This window comes from Patella vulgata, chromosome 4, assembly GCF_932274485.2.
Source record: "Patella vulgata chromosome 4, xgPatVulg1.2, whole genome shotgun sequence".
Classification (NCBI taxonomy): domain Eukaryota; kingdom Metazoa; phylum Mollusca; class Gastropoda; family Patellidae; genus Patella; species Patella vulgata.
In genome coordinates this window covers 59,436,585-59,449,061 of record NC_065882.2, presented here as the reverse complement: position 1 = coordinate 59,449,061, position 12,477 = coordinate 59,436,585, and positions in this window count along the sequence as shown.

The window sequence follows — 12,477 nt, the reverse complement described above, 5'->3', positions numbered from 1 at the left end:
CTTGGTGTTTTGGTTCAGTCGCCTTTGCTATAAATGTAGAATTGTACACTAGGGAGGTCTTTTCCACTATCTTGGAGATGGCCACTTAGCTCTAACCAAATATTTATCCAACAAACGACTACAGTTATTTGCTTGGTCCAAACAGTCGTTTACACACAGACCCATAAACTAGTGTTGTTCTTGTCGCCTAGTTGATGTCCTATCCACATCTATTGACATTTTCAATCAATCTAAACGGTGTAAACGCGGGTAGATAAGTACTGGGTTCCATGTTTGTCTATCCACATGTATATATGTGGATATATACATATATATAAGTTAGTCAATATGGGCTGACTCAGGGTTCATCTTTCATTGCTTAGCTCTTCTATGTCTTTGAAGTTGACATTCGTTATTTGTTGGTATTCAAGTGTACTTTTTTTTATTCTATCGCGTAGGCCCCAAGGGGGCCGATTCACATTCAAACTTTTTGACCTTTCTCAAGTAAATCTCAAATTGTTTGCCGAATGTAATTTAGTCTTTGTAGTTGAACTTTAGGCGTAAACTGCAACACGTCAAATTGTTCGTGGAGTTTAATATGTACACCTTAAACAGTACTACGTGAACCCTGGCAAATACAAGCACTTGACTTGTGTAAATATTATCTTTATAAATGTATATTTGTTATGGTGCGACTTAAATTATCAATTATAATCCTAGAGCAAATAATGGAAAGACGAACGTAATTGAAATATTAAGGGGATTATTATCAATATTAACCAAAATGAAGCATTCATTTAGTCTAAGTTTAACAAGTTATTAAGATATTAAAAATCCCATAATAAACATCAATGAAAATGTATTATTCCTACTTGCAGAAATGGTAAATTAATATAAGTCAGAGTTTAGAATTTGGAATTATGATGAAGTTGAATATGGAATAATCTTCGTGTATATAAGTATCACTGTTGTTCAGCTCAGGGTGTGTTTTGACTTTTGGAATAAGAAGGCTGGTGATGTACTTTTACTATCTCATAGAAAACTAAAATCTTATTAAATTAAATTTCTGGGGTATCACAAAGTCCGTTTGTGATGGGTTTGGTATTATATTAGATTGTACTGAGTACTGGTGGATCAGTTTGAGTACTGACACAATCATAAGGATTATGTTGTCACAATTGTCCCGATTAAAATTTATATAAGAGTTTATATACGCTAACAATGTTGACACATTGTAAATTATATAGATATGATTAATCTATAATAAAAACCTAAATTGATCAATATAATGTCATTATTAAACTGACAGCCATATCTATGTATCAATCTCAGCTTTACATGGATTTAACTCAGAAACTCAGTATCCATGTATATCAAGGGTATCCAGGGCCCCTTTTTTGTTATCCTCACTTGTTAAAACTTAAAATAACCACATGTTTAAAATAAAATTCGGTCAATTAGAAGGGCAGCTGGTCCTTTTAAGGTGTTGTTTTTCTATATGTCTCCCTAAAGTCGGGGATCTGCACTTATTACGCACTGTCATGGGCGTACGTGCCCAATGGATGTTGTGGGGGCAGACCTGAAATGCCCGATTTCTCCCCCCCCCCATCACCCCCTCTGGATCGTACGCCTATAACCATTGTAGGTGTCTATCCTTGGGTGGGTAAATCTGTCGTTTTTTCAAAAATTGATTGCTTGGAAACTTGGAAGTTCATATAACATATATAAATCAAAACTCACTATAACAAATGCAAATGTAATAAATATTCTTTCCAAATGTCCCTACAACTGGAAATCCAGTATTGGGTTTTCTGGGTTCTCTAAATAAGTATCACGCCTTATAAATGGCAACAATTGGAGCACCGTTAGAAGTAAAATTGCTGAACGTATAAATATAAAAAAAACTGAGATAATCTCAACTATCTTCAAGATTACCGACAACTGTAACATAACTAGACGATTCGGCTTGAAAAAAAAACCTAGCAGAAGGCTCGACTCCAAGCTGTCGTTGGCTTTCACAGTATCATCACCGGGTGGTTTATTGACAACAAATAAAGTCTTTTAAAAGTTGGTAAACAAAAGTGTGACTGGGAGAATGACATGGAACAAACCGTTACTCTGTTAGATTAGTTTGTTTTACTCGTACAACTAACGAGAAGATGTAACACTGAAGATACCGGAGACAAATATTAACAACATACCACCACCATGTTGATTCAGAAGAGAATGGCAAGAACTTCAGTTATTTTGTCAGTCTTGGCGGCAGTTTTACAGGTTGATTTTGAATTACTGGTCCTGTCAGAAAGGAGAATTGCAACAAGTACTGCAAATATATGTGAAAACATCATTTGTTTAAGAAAAATAGTTAGGAGTGCGTGTAGTCTTGACCTTTAATGTACTTGGTCAATCGATTTCGACAACTAGAAGAAAACGAAATATCGATAAAAATATTCAAAAGCCATCGAAATTTATCCGAAAAGAACATCTTTTTTTCCGCAGCCATATTCAGTTTAGTGAGTATTGTGCTGGCTCACTACCCAGGAGTTCTCGGTTTTCATCCCGGTTTTAAAAGGAAAAGTGTAAAGTAGCTCGGATAAAAAGAAAAAACCCGAGGTCTCGTGGACATCTCTGGCAAGGGCGTGGATTTGTCATAACTTTTTTTTGGGGGGGGGGGGACGGACGAACCCTGGAACCTGGAACATTTCATTACCAAATGAAATAAATAATTACGAACAGTTTACTGTAACAGTGTTATTTCGATGAAAGCTGTAACTAGGAGTAATATGATGACAATATGGAAAAACTGACTACCTACATGGCGACATGAAGGAGGTCATTATGCACCGCACACGCCATCAAGTGGTTCAGTCGGTTTTGCGTCATGGAGCTGCGCAGCCAAGTTTTGATACGGCGCAAAGTGCTGAAGGATCGCTCGGCTGAGCAGGAACTAGCAGGGTTCTGCAGTGTGAGATGAGAAGAGCTTCGACAGAAGGGAACATCTGCCTCACTTCACGTGACATAATGAGGAACGCTTCGTGCACAAGTGAAATAGATTTGGCCAAAAACTGGCGCCTGAAGAATGGCAATTCTTCTTCCAAGTACCGATTCAGTTCCAGATACGTAGAAACAAGCTCACCATCATGTGAATATAAACCTGAAAATCTGTCCTGACAATCAAAATCATTGGGGGGGGGGGGGGCAGAGACCTATTCGTCCCCCCCCCCCCACCTTAGAATCGGAAGGGGGGACGCCCCCCCCCCCCTAAATCCACGCCCATGATCCCGGGGACCACGTTAAAGATCCCTTGACACAATTGTACTCAATATAACAGTAATCTGTAGCCCACAATTTCTGTCTTAGCATTATGCGCATTTTCATTAGCCCGGTTCGTGTAGAAAGCTAAGATGTTTAAATCCCCTTTTCATTTTATTAATTTGCATGGACGAAATACTTCGGAAATTTGGATTCTCTAGATGTTTTCTATAAACTGAAATATATTTCTAGTGTCTGATATTCGAAATCCACAATACCACACCTGTTAAATAGCTGTACAGCTAATCATGTATAATCTTTTTTACAGGGTCGTGAATCCTTTAAGAGTTGGAAAATCAATTAAGGTTTTTTTTACACCACAGTGTATTAAGTAACATCATTATCTATGCTACAATAAATCTACAATACCCTATATTATTTAACTATTATTCAAGTACTGAAGACGGTTAAATAGAGTTGGCTGTTTTATCGCGATTCATATCATGTTTCATTGTATACTTTATACACTACAAGAAACATTACAGTAAGTATACAAGCTAGATCAAACGGTGGCGGATATATTAAGATTTGGGGGCTTTACATATAATACTGTGTCTAGGGGTGAAAAACGGGTAAATTAACTGATGTTTATTATATTCGGTACTTCGGATTTTGCTGATCGTAGAGCTAATTCAAATTAAGACATGGTACAGGTGAATTAAATCCCAAACTGAATAGATGTCACTCATTAATTACTTGTATCTTTTTATAAAGCATCTAGCATTAAAATTGTTTATTACTCTCCAAGGCCTAAGCAGAAAATGTTATTTGTCGAATTTTGTCAAGGTATGGATATAAGGAAACTATACAATGAAACTGCTTATCTCTGCTTAGCCTAAGCAGAAATTGCTCAGCATCGAACTCGTACAGGACATTCACCCCTGTAACCTACTGAACAAGTACACAAAGTATGATCATTCTAGCTCAATTCGAAGCAGAGTCTTAGAGTCGGGTGGACAGACACGTGGACGGACGAACCCATTTTACCTCCACCCCTACTTTCTTTCTTCGAAAGCGGCACACAGAGGAAATGTCACATCCATGCAACCTGTCTGCATCTAATGAGATAGAATCTTCAAACTTGATATAGATGTTTATGAGATGAATGCCTTGATTGAATTCGATGATGAGAATTGTATGCTTAGACCAAGCAATTTGATTGGTTGAGACTTGGAAAACGATAACTATTCTACTTAGGTAAACTTGGAGTATACTTTCATTGAGTCAATCAATGCCTGACTAAGTTCGATGATGGGGTTTTTATATTCAGGTTATATAGCGATAAACGATTAGATTGGTCAAAACTTTGGAACACACTAACTGCTTTTAATTGACCTAACTTGGTGTAGATGGTTGATTAGGTGATGATCAACATTTTCCGCTAAGACTAAAAGGAATTTGATTGGTCGAGGCTTTGGAACACGAGAACTTTGACGAAGTACAAAAATAGGAATATATAAGCAATCCCATTGCTCGGTGCTTTTCAAAAAGACAATGTGATATTAATTTAATACAAGATACAATTTTATGGATACACAATTACTGAGTTTGATACTAAGCGACGTTTCGACGAGGATACTCCCGCCTTTATCAAGCAAATGATAAAGACGAGAGTATCCTCGTCGAAACGTCGCTTAGTATCAAACTCAGTAATTGTGTATCCATAAAATTGTACCTTGTGTTAATATGTTCAATTGCTAAATGCCAATCAACAATGATATCAATTTATTATTATATGTCATCTATTTTTTTTAGGATTGGGGTTGGGTACACGGGCTAGGCGTTGGCTTTTTTTTATACTTTCGCACATTCCAGAATTCCCAAAAACTAACCAAAACGCTAAATGTGCCTATTAAATCCTATTACTTCCTGCCTAACATTAATCAATTTACTCAAATTTATCTTCCAGCGTAAAATCGAAGATAGCTATGGCACAGAATAGACACATACCCGAGAAGATTATTTTTGGACTGAGTCATGGAATGCCATCATTTCTCGCCACATCTGACATAAATTTATAATAATTCAACAATATTTTCAAGTAGTAATGAAATGAAATGAAATGGGGTTTAACGTCCTACTGTTCTGCTCCTAAACTGGGCTAATGAAGACGGGCATACGCCATACAGTGTGCTATGAGGGAAATGTTGCCCGGGCAGCGGCGCTACGGCCTACTCTTATATCGAATTCCGAACGACTAGACAGCTGTAGAATTTTGCGATTCAAAAACATATACAGCATACATTTTCCGCAAAAGCGCGAGTTTCATAATGACGGGCCAATTCAAACGTATGTTGTTACAAAATTCTACTTGAAACTAGTGTTGAATTATTATAAATTTGTGTCAGATGCCGCGAGAAATGGTTCCTTTTGGCGAATAAAGAAGAATCACGGTGAAAAATAGACGGTAAGGATTCCAAAATAGCCTTATAATAGAGGTGGCGGTAGAGCTGTATTTTCATATTGCAGCTTAAGAGGGACGAAAAGGAACGGCGAGGAACTAATTTGGAAACGTATGTTGGATCACGTGACCTGCCTGGATCCCATGAGCCATAGTGATTATGTAAAATTAGTAGCCGAAGGCTGCTGACTTTGGTCAGGTCCATGCTTTGGTAATGCTGCTTAAACCATATCTGATTTGTATTAGTATCGTGGTGGTGAAAGGAAAAATATACATTTGGGTGGGCTTACGTCGTTATCTTTTAATTTAAACAGAAACTACCTGCTGAATGTGTACGGTTACATAATGTAGCATAATAATGCATTTAAGGAGCGTCTTAAATACCACATCGAAGCGCTGCTCAGTAACGATATTTCGTTGGGTACAGCACATGAATAATAGATTAACACACTCTACGGACATAACAAGAAGCAGCCACTTCAATGATGTTTTTTCAGCACAATGGATATGGGGAAATATTGTATGGTCAACTGATCACAATTATCACACGTTAAAATCAATTTACTGCGAAGGAATTGTTGAATAATATACTAATCGGTCGATTCGCTGGGTGAAGTTGGCTGGCAGCAGTGCATAGCGATAAATATAAATATTTTCATTGTACTCCAGTTAATCAGATAATTTTGATAAACTTTTTTTTTAAATAATGAATGGTTTATTTTGTAATTTAAAAGCCGTGTTATCCTTTCTTTAATTTAACGTAAACATCATTCTGGAACTGGCGGATGATGATACCCTTGACTAATTATGTAAGGTAATTATTTATTTACGTTTAGCTGTAACAGATGATAAGGATACACGGTGTAACGTGCACGACTTATCTTTATTAACCCGAGATAACTCCCATTATCTTTTAATCACATTTATCCAGCATCGGGTCCTGGTATTTACTTAGTCGTGTCAATTGGATATAAACTATAATCATCTTTGTTTAGCACTGACATTCTTTATCGCGTGATTAAAGTCGCCCATATTTTGTTAAGCTGGAATAAATGAAATTAAAAAGATTTGGTTTACTCTAGCTGTCATCATAGATGATAATATATTGCAGACACGTCAATCATTTCACACTATTTGTTTACATAATACATGCCAAGAATAACCAGACGATTGTGTCTGCAAGGATGAACTGTGCGCAATGGGTTCAAAGGGTCTGCGAGAGCTATTTGTCGTCTGTCGGTTTCAGCACCAGATAAGAATTTGTAAAATGAGCTAGTTAATTTTTGTCTTTTGTTTTCAAATGAATTAGGGCGTGTTGAGTGCCGATGTATTTACGTTGGTGCCACATGCTTTTAACCTTAGAGTTGACGTTAGCTTTTTAAAAATACTTAGACACACTATATTTTCTGTGGAGAGGATAGTTCAGTAGACTTTCAAGAAGACTGGTAAATTCTTCAAACAATGTTTGGATATTTAAAGTGAGTAATGCAAGCCTAAACATAACCCAGGTTTTGGACAAATTCAATCTTATAAGGACTATCTGGTGTTAATTTTTAACTTTCACCAGCTGTCATTATATATGATATCCTTTTTTACAAGAATTTAAAAGTTGGTAACCTTATCAAAGAAATTTGGATATAAGAAATCAGTGTTGAAAGTAGTAAGATACTTCGGAAACTTAACTCGAGTAATATTTCAACTTGTGAGGAATGAATGCATAGGTTGGTAATAGTGCCCCCGCTCTGCAAGGAGGGTTTAGCAGATTAGGCGGGAATAGTGTAGTGGGCGAGATACCTAATCGTCCGGATACTCAAGGGGTTAACGACATTCTGTGATTATTCAATGCCATGCTTGTTTATTAGATTGGGAGGGGTTTATACGTGGCCTGGTAGCTGAAAGGCGTGAACTGTTAAAGTCTGGGGTTGACACAGCTCCATCTGAAGTTTACGCAACAGATATTCACAACTGCCACAAAAACCAAATATACGTTTTTCGTGGAGGCTCATGGCATTGTATTCTTCTTTTGGGAAAAGTAGACATTTTCCGCCAGTACACGCGAATAATATTTGTATTTCTTTCTATCGGTAGGGATCGACAACCGTTCGACCGCCTGAAGTAGAAATTTTCTAATGGAGTGGGTATACATTGCACACTGAAAACAATAAACTTAGCCGAAGCTCAGATATATCAAATACAACACACTTCCAGCCAGAGAAAACAAACAATCACCAATGACCTTTTAGCAGGTGATATTTTATATGTTAGATTCTACATCACACATTCGAACATTATGTTCAGGCTTGGTAACGTATGAGTTGGAATGAATTACATACATCCGCTTAATAATAGACGGCGCATTGGCAACAACATCTTTCACAAGATATCAATCTTTTCTTGACTAGGTTTAGTTTGAATCAGCGATTGTTTCTGGCTATTTGGATGCACTTACTAACAGTCATTCAATCTGTAATAAGTGTAACCGAAGCGACCTTCGCCAAACGATAGGCTTTTCATTCCTTCTTATCTGTTGTTATAACTTACAGACAACTCTCTGGTTTCCTCTACGATAAGACATCATTCAGTTAACAACTTACAGTCCTATATGCACGTGTTTATATGAATATAGACGAACATTAGCCCACACCACATGGCAATGGAAGAAATCTGGAAAGATCGAGGACCGCGGGGGAAACAGGTTGCCTGATTACTATAACAGTTAAATAGTAGGATCTGAAGAAAATACATCTGCTATTCTTAACACGATTTGCACTCATTTTCTACTGTACCAAAACCACGAAATGTGGTACATTAGCGATGTAAAAAGATTATTTAACCTTTACAAATGAAACATAAATAAGCAATGGCCGCATGTTATGGGAATTTAAGGCGTTGGTTCCTTGTTTGTTGAATACACGTAGCTTAACGCGTTTACATAACAAACAACGGAAATGACATCATCGGGCAATGGCTGCAAATAGAAGGCATGTTAAAAGCTGGGCAAAAATGTTATAACATTAACTCTGCCTTGATAAGAACGAACTAAAATCCATCCTGCTTAGTTTTTTGCATGTAGTGCACTTTCTAAACATACATAAACTATTTTCATCGCTTCACTTCTATGCAAGGATGTCTGTTAATTCTGAAAAATAATGATCGCGACCACCTACCTTTAAAAAAGTGCCAGTAATAACTTCATAAACAATCTGATATCTTTTGATAAGTGCCAGACTACAGCTGGATGTCAAGTACCAATATTTATTTATAAAGCCAAAATGGCATGTATTTGATGGATTTCCAGATTTGAGCATCTTCAAGAGTGACTCTTTATATGACCACTTTATGAAAGTGGGTACTTAATGAGTACACATATAATTCAGGCAAAATTCTAACCAGTAATTAATTAGAATATCTTACATTCCATGAGCAACGTAGTTTAATGGGAATCCCAGAAAAGGTGTCCATTTAACATAAAGCCCCAACGCATGAGTGCTTACAAGATGACTTTGGATCTATGCGTAGGTCTGACAGACATCATTATATAGGAGGCGCGGTGTCCGCAACAGCGTATGTGATTTTAACTGCTGGAACATCCAGTTCGCAAGCGTTTACTCCTGTGTCTGCGTGGAAAGTCCTGGACAAGTCATATGAACTGGAATCTGGTTGTGTCGGTTAGGTATCTAAAGCCGGAAAATGAGTGGATAACTAGTTCAGCTGTGAAGTATATGTATTTATGTTGAAACACTAGATGAAAAATAATCACTGTGATTTAGGCAGTATTTCTCAGGAGTTAATTAAAATATTGTTTTGCACTGCAGAACCTCTGCGTAGAATTTCACATTTTAAGTCTTAAGGAGAACCGGAAATAGAGCATTATCATTAACATGGGTGTCAGGATTTCTATGTGTATCCTTAATTTAGTTTGATGTATACATGTACAAAAGTACGATGAAACAAATATCAGCTATGTAAACTGGGTGAACGTCTCGAAAGGGTAAGCTTTGACAGGACAGTTGATTCCTGCCAAAACCCATATTGTTACAGTCCATCTAGAAACATTACTTATGACCAGATACACGTTCTTCTATTAGTTCAATTACATTTAAAGCTGATTTTCCAAATATTGTTAAGTTTACTTCAGTTCAAATCTGTGCAGAAATCTGTGTACTTACAAAGCTTTTTCAAAGGATGTTTCATATAACCGTTTAAAAAACTTTTTCTAAAATAATCAATATGTGTATACTGTATTGGTGTCTATAAATATCACCGTTGTATGTACATGTGACTTGTTTGTAGATTCTTTTTATAATCGGTCATTGTTTACTGCTTGTTTTTATATCACGTAAAGCCGATCATACTACAGATATCCTGTACGATTCTTATTATTTTTAGCTGTTAACAATACAAGGGTTTTAAGACAAACTTGAGAAACCATTTATTTCACGATTTCAATCCCGCAACGCCTCATTAGACGGCTCTTTCAAACAAGGCGTTATTGATAGCCCTATTTATTCAGTATGGAATATAATACCTACTTTATTCTGTATTAGAGTCTTAACAAGAGTATTAGTCATGCTGGATGGGTTAATCAACCACACAAACATGATTGGCTGGATTCCCTTATTTTCTGCTTGGCAAATTCGTCAATTGGACCATCAAGAGAAAAAGAGTTTCTTTGTACTGAAAGTAACAACTGAGATTATTCCAATTACCCATTTGGTCTGATTAGGTATCCGACATTAAAATCGAAGGCATTTCGCGCTCTAACTGTGTATTTTTATCTGGCTAAGTAAACTACACCATGTGTTGAGTGTTGTGTAGGCTTGTTCAGCGTGAGGTATAGTATTACTATCATAACACGCACTATGTTAGTATACAATCGTTGAATATTTCATTCCTCTCTAGATGGAAAGAGCGTGAACTTTAAGGCAGATGTAGACTGTTTTACAGATAACATTTCAGATCAGCTGGGTACCTCACATCCATTCTTACTAACATTCTCAATATGTTAACACTCCGCTGATTGGCTGTTTGCGTGAACCAACTGCAACTTATAATCTTTTCAGTGAGGATAATTGAATGTAAGGTGTTATTGGAGATGTTTCAAGAGGCTTTAATTGACAGCGTCAGTTGTTCTTTAAAACTAGTAAACCACGCCCTTTCCGTTGAACGTTGAAACTTTCCTCACACCCGCACCAGGGTCACGAACACTGAAACAGAAATATGTGAATAACAAGGTTGAACATTTAAACTTTACATTTTTTAGTTTGATAAATATCACGACAACTGCGTCATTATTCAATAAGCGTCAACTTATTTGGCCCTTAGCAAACTGAATACCTAAGTCGTTGAATCTAGACAGTGGTGTTTTCACAGAGAGTACTGTAGCAGAAACGTTATTGTATAAAAACTTCACATGGTTATTTGCGTATATGAATAATAAACTATACATGACACAAACTAATAAACAAACAAAACTTCAGGTATACAGATTAAGTTACAATAAACACATATGATTGGTATACAAAAACATTTTAACAGTTCTACATTTTTATTCAGCATAAATGTTTGGAATTTTGTAGCCCCAAACGGTGCTCTTTTTCGTTTCATAGATTTATGTTCCAACTAAAAAAAAGCTATGCAACCACTTATCTCCTTGTGTCACCTGACACTCGTCATGCCAGTCTTAAACAGCATCTGTTTATCCCAGGAAGGAATGTTAGTAGAAGATGTCGTCATATTCAAACATGGACACATATTTATGTAAGCCTGAAATCAAACTGTATCTAGCAGTTATCCATATCGATCTGCACCAGCTTAAAAGGTAAAAGGCCAACTCTTATGAACCGTCGACTATTCGATGGGTGTTAACTTGGGGGATTTTTTATAAGGATTCTTATTTCAGGAGTACCTTATTTCGGTAAATAATCCATTTCACAATATTACATCTTGTCACTAATCAAGACACCAAGATTCAGTTAATTTCTGCATACAATGTAGGTCAACCATTTGGATAAAGTAAGTGCCCACTTTACCAATTGTAAAACAAATCTAGTCAAATTTATTGGAATATTTGTGAGTTGCGTCAGTCAATGCACATACCTTCCAATGAGTTAAAACTTGGGGGCTTCATAATCATCGTATCTGGGAAGTAATCAAATCATAAAAAATAAATTTTCTACCTAAAATATCGGTCAATGATAATGGTATGGGTATTCTGGTCAGTATAACTATGGTGTGATATTAGAGGAAGAGCATTCTTGTGTTCTAGATCTAAAGACCTACTATTAATCATGATGTTACCGTATTAATATACTGATTAAGTCCAATATCGCTGGTATATCGACTCTTCTCTAAGCGTGTTCAATACACTGAATTATCATTTAACCAAGCGAACTTATTAAACTTATGTAGATCAAACTACAATATATCTTGCCAAATAATCCCAGTAATCCGAGTCACGTGTTTGTTAGATTATTATTTTTCTGTTTATTACCTTTAGACCTCTGCTCATTGCCTTCAAACTCCACTTGTGCCTCTACCAGAGCGGTAAATAGATATTCCATAGACCAATTCATACATCTGTCACATCTTAGTCAGAATCACGTAGTTTTTCTTCTAATGAGTAGACATGCCAATCAAGTTAATGGGCGGGGATCTGGTTTCTATTATCACTGCACTATCTCCACATTAGATTAGATTACAGTTTTAGAAATTAAGTGAATTTATAAAAAGCAATGATTCTAATGAATGCCAGGAATTAGAATGGAGGTTTAAAAAATGTAACC